Raw genomic sequence first — 12,597 nt, 5'->3', positions numbered from 1 at the left:
AATTGTGTATTTTTAATACATTTTTCCAAAATTTATTTGCCGGGTTTGTTTTGGGGGTCATTTTAAATTTCCCTGGATATTCCCTGACCATTGGGAATCATTTTCAAATTCCCTGACTTTTCCCTGACCTTTTGGAAACATTTTCAAATTCCCTGACTTTTCCAGGTTTTCCAGGTCGTGTACGAACCCTGTTCACCTCTAAAAGAAGCTGCTTAAAAGCTGACACTTATTTCGAGAGTTGTAAGTCGAAATATTTTGTGTGGAAAATTTCAGAAGTCTCTTTTCCGGAAAGCTTCCGTATTTTTCCGAAAAAAAAAAGGTTTTAATTCCATGATTAGCCTAATATTGTTCACAAATTTAAATTTCGTGACATTTTCGCCTCATTTTGCCAAATCCAAAAGAAAAACTAAACCTCTAGACTAGACTAGACTAGAATAAAAACCACGAAAAAGAAAATGTGTTTCAATTTATTTTTCCGATTTTCTGTAAAATTATAAAGTTTTCCGGAAATTTCCGCATTAGGTTTTTTCGGAAAATTAACCACTCTAGTTATTTCCCAATTCATTACTGGCGCTGTAATGATTTTAAACCAAGTTTCTCGATACAAATACGTTAGTTAAGTTGCAGACATGTAATTTCGTAAAATGGTTTGACAATGAAACACTTTAACAGCATCGTATTAGGTAAAGGAGCGCTTTCAAAACCGAATTAATTGTAGTTAATTTCGCGCGAAGAGACAGCTCAATTGTTTCCCAACGAAAAACACGATTTCGAAATGAAGGGTAAAAGGTTAGGAGTACCGGCGCGCGCCACGATCAGATGTCGATAATTGGTCCAGCCCCGTTTTCAGATAAGATAAGACTATTTTAACTTGAAAAGGCGACGTCTTAAACATCCGTTTTGGAGAGTACGGGCCGTGCGTGCCATAGAAACGCTCTCGTAATTCCATTCGAGAAATGTCACATTGGCAATTATTATTATTACAATCGCCCGTTTCCCCGATTCGCATTGTTCAACTCCGCAACGAGGGAGTTGATAAAATCCATTAAAGACGCCACGACGAATAGCGGAATTTCGGGCGACAAAGGCCATGGCGGCTAGCCTTGGCAAAATTAAAATGTCATTCTCGAAATGAGATTAATGGTTTCGGAGACCCGACGACCCAATCGGGGGGCTATCGGGGACCCTCTTTTATATTCAAATTACGACGGATAATCATTCAAATAAATGAAGAGGTGGATCCGCCATCAATGAAAAGACGACCAAAATTCAAAAGCAACACGTCTATTCAATATATACAATGTCGACGCTACACGTTTTCGGGTTCCTCAACCTCTAACGTTACCGCGTACCATCTGCCACGTCGCTTCTATCGAAGGCCGAATTAACACCCTCGCAACCTGCAAATCTACAAGTTTAGTTCTATGCGGTGTGACAACAACAGTTTTTAGCATGGGAAACTTGGGTGTGTTTTTGTCCTGACGTGATAGCTAACACTAGAGTTCTTCAAAATAATTTGGCAATATATTCATTGATATAACTTTGCTGTAGTTTTTTTTTGTAATTTTGTAAAATCCTTTTTTAGACAGCCAAAATATTGTTTTCCACAAAATAGACTTCGTATAAAAGAATGTTTTTGAAATTTAATAATAAGTTCCTCCATCCTTAGCTAAGATTAGTGTTGTAAGTCGGAAAATTTTCCGTATTTTTTCGAAAGAAATAAATAAGTTTTCATTCCACGATTAGTCTAATATTTTGTTTGCAAATTTAAATAAAGCGGCACTTTCGCCTCATTTTTTCGAATCTAAAAGTAAAACTAAACCTCGAGACTAGTTTAAACTGATTAACAATGTAACACTATTAAGGTTTTGTAGCATATTTACTGTTAATAGACATTTTTATATCGATAAAAACCCTTAAAAAGTAATTTATGTTTCTATTTTTTTTATTTTTCCGATTTCCGGCAAATTCAACATGCAGTGTCTTTCCCGTTTCTACAAAGTCGATGACGTCGTAAAAAATGTTTAGAAATTAAATAATAAACTTCTTCGTAATTTGACTAAGATTAAAGTGTAGCGTATTTAGGCATCAGCTGATAAACATATCTCGGCACGTTAAATTAAAAATCAAAGATCCACGTAATAATTCAAACAATTAAAATCTATTCTTCTTTAAGTATTACGAGACCATGAATGAAGAATTGAGCGATCTGCAATTTCAAGCTTGATGTAAAACAGGCATGGAGGGATAAAGGCAAAGTAGAACGCCCTTTCAAAGTTCAAGACCGAAAAAAACCCCTTTCCAGCGGTAATCATTAATGAAAGGAATGTTTCCGGTAACAAGGGTAGCCCAAATTGTAACAAAGATGGATTGTAACGAACGAAAGAGGAAATTCAATTTCAATTGAATGTTTTTTATCCATCTAGGTTTGAGGCCGCCCACCGGCGCGTCCGCCCACCACCCCAATGACATTGCCACGACCTTCCCCCCTCCATTACGCAATTGGGTTTAAGACTTCCTCTCGACTGTTTCCCCTTCCAACACTCGAAACAATCCTTTGAATTAAGGTTCCCCGGACAAGACGAGACGAGGTTACAAGCGGATTCTTGTCGAACGATAATGAACTGTCACTAGAGACAATTCCCCGAAGATAAGCTCTCATTAAAACCGTCAAGAATTCCTCGCCGTCACCCACTCCTTTTCGCCTCTGCAAAAAAGAACGGGTCAGTTTGTAGAGGAAAATATTTTTCTAGATGCCATCGAAAAGATGGGCGGCAAAGGGTTAAATCGGGGGTAGACTAAACCGGGTTAGCGGGCAATACGAAAGACAGCGGGAAATCGTTACGCCAACTTCCGAGTGAAATACCAGTTAACAGCGCGACTCAAAAAATATATGGTAGCACCAAAAAAAAAGCTTTTATTTTTACGAGGAAAACAGTTGTAAAAACTGGATAGTATCGAGTGGAGGAGGATATTTGTAATATTTACTGGCGTGATGCCGTAGTCGAAGGAACCCGTAAAAATTCTTTACGACTTAAAGAAACGCTAGAGCTACAGATAAGGTTTCTGATATTGGCACCCTGGGCCCCGGATGTTCTACTCCACGGTCGAGATTCTCCTAGAAAAAACTGCGAATACCTTTGGACGTACGCGTTTGGGCACTATATCGAGGATGTAAATTTTTAAAACTGACAGATTTAATAGCGCAATATCGAGCTATATCTGGAGTGGTCGATTTTCAAAAGTCGTATAGATTTTATGGAGTACGTCGGAGCTTTGATGCTAAAGCGCGTCACATCGGTAACGGATATTTCTGGTCTATTTTTGGCGTAGTTGGGAAGTTTATACGCGTCGAACGGAACCTAAAAGGAACGATTTCCACAAAATGTTTCGGAAAGCGAAAACATTCACCGTTTTTCTCGGTGAAAGTGGCGGGGATCCAATTTCTATTATTCAGCGTCTTACCTTTTCTAAGAAACCGAAGAGTCTAGAATTTCGCGCGAAAGCGTCTCCGCGTAGTAGAAAATGTTCCGTTTTCACGGCTTGTTTGTTACGGTCGACTTCAACGTTGCCTTTTTAATTTTACGTTTGAAATATATTTTGTCAAAAGAGCAAACGTGAATTTTACAAAGTAAACTTTTCTCGAGACGCCGCGAAACGTCTTGTGTATTTTCGAAATAAAGACGAAAAACCGAAAGAAGCACGTTTCAATTCGCTTTTAAATAAATAAAAAGTTTTTTTGTCCATATAACGACGCCCGACAACAAGAAAAAAGTGAAATTCCTTCGAATGGGGAACAACAGAGGGAGACACTTTCGCATTCGCTCTTTAATTAGGAAAGAAACTTTAACAGGGGGGAGGGGGAGATTCAATTATTTCCCAGCCCGAAATTCGGTATTCGACTAAGGACGAGCACTTTACCCCTTTCTCCGCCTTCGAGTACGCTGCCAGGATAATATCCTTTAACACAAATTAAAGAGTTTAGGCACGTAAATTCTTGGCCATCTCAGTCGTTTTCATTGGTCAATAGTAGCTTACTAATTTCAATGTACTTCTCCTCCCTCCCTGCAGCCCGTTTCAAAGCAATTTAGCCGGCCGAATCCAATTCGGGTATATTCTTTCTTTAAATTGTAACGGGGGAAATGAAGAAAAAAAACTCCAAAAGATATAAAATCCCTTGTTCATTTTCCTCTCTGTATTCTTATTCGAAAAAAAAAGAGATAATATGTTCTTTTCCAATTTTGCAGAAACACGACCCACGTTCGTTGAAGGAAAAAAAATATTTATTTACCCAAATTTTGAATGCTTTCCAAAGAAAACGAAAAAATGAAATCTAGAGATTTAACGACAATTTATTATACTTTACAAATTGAAAAAAAAAAAGATGTTTTCTTTCCAAATCGAATAAATTTAAGATGAAATTAAATTAATAAAAAAAACAGTATTGGTTTTTACGCTATAACCGAGTTATGGTTTATTGGAAAAAATGTACGCTCGTATTTCTCGAAAGAGGAAGTACGAAAAAATGTTTCATTTGTTGCGGACTAATGACGACGAAAATAGGAAATGAAAAGAGTCTTACTAATACAAAAGTGTCGAGCGATACAAAACGGAAGAGCGTACAAAAATGAAATACACGATTTCGTCATTAAAGGCTTTTTCGAAATTATGTCACACCCTCCCCCCTCCTATATCTTCGCTCGTGCACTTCGGCAAATCGCGACATCGTGCGGGGATAAAATAACAATGAATTGTAAAATGTTAGGTACTCTCCCGAGGCGTAATAACCATTTCCAAACAATTTCACAGACATACAAATAATAAACAGGTTCTGTATACAAATAATAAACAGGTTCTGTACGTCGAGTAACGTTATATTGAAATGATATAAAAATAAACTAGAACTCGGTGAAATTAATTGTGACGAGTTTTAATTTCCATAAAAACCACCCGTTACAGATCTATAATTAAGACCTATTAATTTTAAAAATTACCATTTACAATAAAAGATATTATTGTCAATTTCGTTCAAGAAAAATTGGAAATCTAACGTCAATTAAAGTCAATATAAAAGTCAATAATATTCAGTCGATTAAAATATACCCGGGGCGCATTAGTAAGACCGTATTCGTATTAAACAAAAGAGTTTGTTGATAAAGGCGTATAATAGGAGGCGAAATGGAGATAATTAAGTCTTTGTTTACAATTCCTAAAAATCTGCGCGCCATTATCTTTCCAGGAGTGCCCATTCGATTAGATTAAATTGATTATTCGTAATTCAAACACTCTTGTTAAAGCAAAGTATGGATATTAAAATCATTAATGATGCAAACGAGAAAGTAGGCTTGCCGAGACGAGAGAGGAATGTTCCAAATAAATTAGCCCGTTTGCGAAATCGCTTCCAACGATTTTCAATTCTCTCAGGACGGTCAAATTTAAATCTAGCGAAATTATTCGACCCCTTCCTTCTCCATATCCGAACAAACAGATTGGCCGGATTTTGCGCAATTCCCGTCGGCATTTTGCTACACATCTAAGGGTGCCAATTACGGAAGAGAGAGAAGCCACGTTCACACTAGAGCCTAAAACCCAGTTTAGGTCGGTTTGAATGCCAGTTTTGACCGCCGACGATAATTCTTGGTTCACACGTGCAAAATCGCTTCACCCCGGATCGCTTATAGCCAAGGCTTAACGCCATTTCAAATTATGACTAGAATTTTGAAAATACTGGGATACGTGTACTATACATACTGTAATATTATTTGACATTATTAAGAATTTTATTACCATTATTTTGGAAATTACGAGCAATTTTACTTGCCCGCCTTATCGTTCTGAAAGCGATTCTAAGCGAACCGACTTGGTCGAGTTGCTTCCCGAACCAACATGAAGCGATTTCTCACGCTGGTTTTGGAAACTAGTTATCTAAACGAAGCGATTCTAGGGGTAAGTGTGAACGTGGCTAGAGAGACGTTAGGAGTGTCAACAGCGTATAGAAAAAAAATTAAGTTTAGGAAATGATGGTAGATTTAAAACAAGATTTCACGGACATTTAAGTATATATACATTAAATAAATTTTAAATATTAACAGGGCCCTCATTCAAATCTTAAATTTTTTATAGGAAAAATAGGATTCTTTTTCTAAAAATATAGGACTATATACGACTATATAGGCTATTTAATTTACTAACTTTATGGATTTAAAAACAAAATTATATTTAGAGAAATAAATCTTTGACTTTCACTTAAAAAATAGAAACTATTTAATCATTTTATCACAAAAATATACTAGTAGCTAACCATGTTAACAATAACAAAAGTATAGACTAGAATGACTTTGTATAGGAAATTATACTATAGCTAAATCTAGTAATTTAACTGAGTGGCTGGATTTGAAATGAGAAAAATATCAAAATTATAGGATTTTATAGGACTTTTTGGGGATTTTGCTAAAATATAGGATGTTATAGGACATTTTTGAAAATATAGGATTTTATAGGAATTATAGGACCTCTGAAGCCCTGTATTAAATTTACATTTGAACAAATTTCTAATCATCTTGTACATTAACTTAATGAACCCAAGAGGAATTTTATCGAAAACGCATTTTATTTAAATAAATTTTTCGAGTTACCTGGTTTTGGAAATAAGGCAAAGAAATACGAACACGCTAATTTCAAATTACGTTTAGAAAACCGAATTTTTCGAGTTACCTGGTTTTGGACATAAGGTAGCGAAACACGATAAATAATGTTTAGACAAACCGAATTGTTAGAGTTACCTGGTTTTGGAAATAAGGTAGCGAAACTCAAATGTTTTCTGGAATTAGATGGCGCCTGTATCAATTGGTACGAAATATCACAATAGTACGTACACGGGCTATGAAGTGAAATCTCACTTAAAATTTAAATATCTTAATGCGACCGAAAACGTAGTTCAGAAATGATCAGTACCAATTAAAAATATATTTATCAATTAAGTCGGTCTTAATGTACAATAAATTATGTAGATTTAAATTCGAAAATCGGGAAAAACCACTGAAATGGGCAAATGCCCCACTTCAGGGGTCCCAATCTCACCTCTGACGTACCGCGAGAAATAGTGCGAACACCGGCATAAGCGGCGGTGGACACAGTACGTGAAACTAATACACCCAAATCCCCTAGGATTGTATGTAAGAAGTGAATGCCGTCGGAGAAATGCAGAGCGCTCATATTTTGTTTTGAAATAATTCGAGCGGAACAAAAATAAATTGAACGTGCCAATAGAAAGCTCGGGGGATATTGAAGTCCAGATTCTTTAAACGGTTTAAATATGAAAAACTTCATTCGCAGGTGTGTTAAGCTTCCAGCAAAAAGTTCGCCCCATTCCAAAAAAAAAACCAAGGGAATTAAAGAACAAAAAAAACACAATTCCAAAATCATAGATAAATATACGAATTATATAGGGTCTCTGAAAGCATGATACCATATCTTAAAATATCTATTATGTACTATTTAAGACAATTAAGATTAAAATAAGACTCGTGAAGACTTCTATAACTTCCAAGAAGGTTTAAATCCTTTAAAACGAGCTACAACATCCCATTAAAGACGATAACAGGAGTGACTAAAATGGAGCCTCAGGGAGCAAGGTTTTCAGCCAGGACTTCCAAAATAGCGCGTCAAATGGTTTCGCGTGCTCAAAATTAATACATCTAATTTTTTTTTAGCAAAACCATTTCAGTTTTTGCCGGAACGTTTTCCTTCCTCCGATAACATCTGGAGCGTTTCGGGGCTGAGTCACACGTTACACACGCCTTCCCCTTATATACTTCTACCATAAGTAAATGAAATTAGCGGTTCGCCGTTAAACATTTAGCGCAATTTCGATGGTTTAAAGGCGTGGTCTAATGGCAACCGAGAGATAACTAAGTAGCAAAAATTGGTGGTCGATTTTTGATAGACAAATAGCGTGACGTGGTTTACTACATACTCCCATCTTTACAACTGATCAATAGAGCAGCGTTGCCAAATCGAAAATCCAAAATTATCGTATCTAGACCAAACAATTATCGATTTTCCTGGAAAATTATCGCACATTTCTTTTTGGCGCTAAATTTGAATACATACATGCGTTGAATTTAGATGATTTTTTGGAAGCACTACAGGAATTTTATTTCAGGGAAATATGTATAAAAAAATGCGGTAACAGCTAGGAGTAATAATTTAAATGATTTTTTTTAATATTATAAAATTTTACTTTGTTCTGTTTATCCAATTTTAATATTGTTAATTTTTTTTCTTTGTTATGTATTTGTTAAATGTAATATGTATTTCAAATTGTTTCCATTAATGAGATGTAACTAGCAAATCGGGTTTACAAGTCAATAGTGACTTAACCCGAAAAACCACGTTAAAAAATCTAAGAATATTAATAAAGGATTGAAATTGAATTGAAACTCATACTCAAGACTACGCCGCACGTTCGGCAGAAAATGCATATCATTCATTTTTAAGTAGAAGTTATTTAAATTAATAATAAAATTTAAATCGTTCGTAAGTTTTTCAAAAAAATCTAAAAATTATCGTACATTGAGGCAGAATTATCGAAATAATGGTAAGATATCGTACGCCATGAAGATTATCGCACTGTGCCATAATTATCGTACGTATGGCAACGCTGCAATAGGCGCGGGACTTTTGTCCGTTACGTCTGTCGTAATGATTTCTGGCTTCCTTAAGTCTGCCGCGACCAGGGGTGATGTGTTACGGGGAAAACCCTCGGTTAGAGTCTGTGCGGCCGGCGTTCGAACGGGACCGTCTAGACTTCCATCGTGCTTCGCGGACGTTTCGTCAAGCTAACGTGGCAATAGCGCAAAGTGGTGTTAAAATTCTGCAGCGCTCGGAGATACCGGCGGTCAATAAATCAAGGCGGAGGGCTCCCATTGATATCTCCGTGGAAACGGATTTGATTATCTTTGAAAGGAGAGGATCAACCCCTCTTCATTCTTGGAGATGTGAGCCGGTAAATTTACCGATAATGGTAAAATTACGGTAAATTTTACAATTTTTTATAAAGCAAAAACCACCCAAAAATATTTGGATAAACTTCAAATAAAAGAAGAAACAATTACATTTTACATTCGACCAGAAAACCAAATCATTTTCCTGTTAAAGACTCCGATTTTACGTTCCATATATTTAAATGTATTTCCGAGGGGTTATCTAAGAGGTTTCTCTAACCCGAGGTGTTTATAGCCCATTTTGTTCAAAGTCGGCCGTAATGTAGACCTATATGAGATGTGAGATTTCCCAAAAGGAGACGTTGCACTACCCATTCGATTTGCTATGGCAACCGAAAATGTTTTTGACCACTTAAAACAAAATTAAGATTTTTTCCTTATTTTACCCAAAAATTGTTACAATTTTACACCAAAAATGTTCCAATTTACTTAAACTTGATGAAATTTATCTTAATGTGGTCCAAATTACCCATTTCGTGATTTTCAAATTTAAAAAATCCCATGCTTTTTTAAATTGAGTTTTATTTTTTATTTAAGTGGTCAAACATTTCCGGTTGCCATGGCAAATCGAATGGTTAGTGCAACGTCTCCTTTAGGGAAATTTCATATCTTATATAGGTCTACATTATCATAAATTTTAAAATTTTATTGTTCCATGGTTATATTGAAATATTTAAGAATTAATTAAAAGGCTGATACTTCACGGAGTTCTAAATATTTTAAACTCCATGAAGTATCAGCCTTTTAATTAATTCTTAAATAGGTCTACATTACTCCCGACTTTGAACAAAATCGGCAATAAACACCTCGGGTACCCTCCTTGTAAGTTTAAAGTAACCTAAGGCTATGTTAAAATAAAAATACTATTTTAATAATTATCGTGACATCAAACCATTATTTTGATGAAATAAAAGAAATTCAGGGTTGGCAAGAGACAGCCAGACTGGATTAAACCACCCTGGTTTAAGCCGGATTTAACCACCAAATAAAATCCATGGTTAAAACCACTTTTTGTTATAAAAAAATTGAGAAATTAATTAGAAACATTAACAAAACTTAACCTTCACTTTTTGTCGCAAGTAATGAGAGCTAACATATAAGCAATTAGGGTATCTTAAAATTAATTTTGCGCGTGAAAATACGCTGCCATGTTAGGGTATAAAAGCGGGTAAATAAGTCTGCTATACCTCACAATGTAAAGGTACTGTCACGCGCAAAAACGTAATTTTTAAATCGGGAAATTTGAGCAATGAGGGCTTGATATAAGCAATTTTCTCATTTTTTATTAATAGTTTTAACCGGTTTAAACCACCGGTTACAGCCGGATTTATCCATACTGGATTTTTCAATTTTTAAAAAAGCCGGTTTTTTGCCAACCCTTTAGAAATTCATGGTAAAATTACCGGTAAATTCACATCACTACTCATTCTAGTTTTAAAACGGATTCTAGCGGCGCGGATTAGTCGTAACAAGAATTTTCACGTAGCCGATCGATTCCGTATCGGCAATTAAATTTACTGGCCGAGTTGTCAATAATTCGCGTCAAGTGAATTGCGGAGCACTTGAAACGGCAGAGACAAGAACGACAGACGGAGAAGCGGCCGTAATCTCGAGTATCGAGCACCATTGACGGGTTTCTCCGGCGGTGTTAAAACCTCTCTTCTCGCGTTCCCCGCTACCACCCAATCAATACATTTCGGCGACGACTTTTCCGCTTTACCAAGCTCCGGAGAGACAGACAGTCACGGTTTCATTGACGTAAACTCTCTTTCAAACTAGGCTTAAGCTTCTATAGTGTGGTTCGTCGCAGTTCGATTTCGGAGGCCGTACAAAAACTAAAACCAAAGAAATAAAAAAATTGTTTGAACGATAAAGATTTTCCTCTTTTATCGAAGCATCCACAATGCTTCCCGTCGCTGTCTCTATCAACGATGTTTTGAGCTTGAGACAATTTTAAGCGCTTCCAATGACCTTGATGGTCTCCCTTTTTTAAGTACGGCCGTCTATTTTCCATTAAGGCGCTAGCGTCGGTACGAAGTTTGGAAGTTGGCCGCAAAGCAAATGTGGTGGCTGCGGCCCTTTCCGTCTATGGTTCTTATTTTTTTGTCGCTCTCGAAACGCGTAACAAGCGGATAACAAGGCGAGTGAAGAGCGAAGCCTTTCAACGAGGCTGGCAACAACAAGCTTTACTTTATCTCTCTAAAAGCGGATTACGGAAGAAAAGGTTTCGTTCGAATGCCGCCCAATAAACATCAAAAGATCCAAAATGATTCGTTATCCCATTTTCTCGACGAGGCGAGTCTCGTTCGAAATCGTACTTACAAATATTATCTTTGCGATTTTTGATCTAAAAGCAACTTCAAAGACTTAATTCCAACTTTTCAATTTCAAACGAAAAATAACGAAGTTTAGAGTAATAAAATCAGATTTCCCAATCTATATTTAGTAAAAATCATATTTGATTTAAATAATCTTTTTATTTTACTTAGATCTTTTTTGGTTTTTCTTAAATCAGCTTTAGATAATTTGTACGCATTCGTAATGTGAATTAAAATTTAATTGGTGTTTATAATTATTTTTATCTGCAAACAGTAGGCATTTTTTACATTTCCTGAAAGATGTGGAAATGTTAATAATTTTTTAAAAATAATTTTTTTTAAACAATAATAATCAAGGCACCACCTTAGGCCTAAGTCAGCAAGCGACTTTTAAAGCCATAAATTCAGTAGGCCGGGTTACAATGCGTAGGAGGGTGGTGGCAAGCACTTCATGCCACGCCAGCCAACAGATCCCTACACTAACTATTACCGTTAACCTCTACAAGTTTTTATGGAAAGGGGGAAACCGAAGAACTCTGGGAAAAATCCCTTTAACCAGTGGGGAGAGAACTTGTCAACTCTACGCAGAAGGAGTGGTTCCAAGTTTTAACCCAGTGCCACATGCCGGGATCGAACCCGGCTGCTCTTGCTGTGAGGCGAAGGTGCTAACCACTCCACCACTCCACGTAATGTAAATTAAAATTTAATTAGTGGTTATCATTATTTATCTCTGTAAACAGCAACCATTTATTTTACATTTCCTTAAATACGTGAAAATTTTAATGATTTTTTTAAAAAATCGTTCGATTTAAATCAGAAGACACAATCTAATATAAAAGGACGGGTCAAAGTCTAGCTCGAACTCAGCCACTCGAAAAATTCTAGTTGGCAACAAAGACCCAGATGGCACTAACGACGGTGCACCTTACATTTTTATGATTAGCTTTCCAATTTCCCAATCCCAACGAGCGGATGAGCCACCCAAGAAGATAAATATAGCAATTGGGTGATCCGTAATCTTCTAATATCAAGCCAAAGTATGGTACACTAATCAAAGGGTATAGAGAGTGAGAGTAAACGAATCACAGTGGGATGTCGAAAATAAACATATTGCGGCAGTGATGGAAAGGATAATCCCCAAAAGTAACGGAAGCAAATCTTCTCCACTTTTCTCCACGTTCCGTATAAGGACGATCCGGGCGTCAAGCTAATAAAGGAGAGCAAGGAGCAGCTCATCCGGAGATCCGACATCTTTTTTCTCTCGGTTTTTGGCC

The 12,597-nt window shown here is 36.4% G+C and overlaps 1 protein-coding gene across 1 annotated transcript in view; it reads right to left on the bottom strand.

Moving 5' to 3' along the window:
- Src42A (Tyrosine-protein kinase Src42A) overlaps positions 1-12,597 on the bottom strand; it is a 52,967-nt gene that overhangs the window by 12,998 nt on the left and 27,372 nt on the right. The window lies entirely within an intron of this gene.

This window comes from Leiobunum rupestre, chromosome 7 (genome assembly GCF_980474605.1).
Source record: "Leiobunum rupestre chromosome 7, qqLeiRupe1.1.hap1, whole genome shotgun sequence".
Lineage (NCBI taxonomy): Eukaryota > Metazoa > Arthropoda > Arachnida > Opiliones > Sclerosomatidae > Leiobunum > Leiobunum rupestre.
The sequence above is the reverse complement of the archived record's forward strand: the minus strand, read 5'-3'. Positions and strand labels throughout refer to the sequence as shown.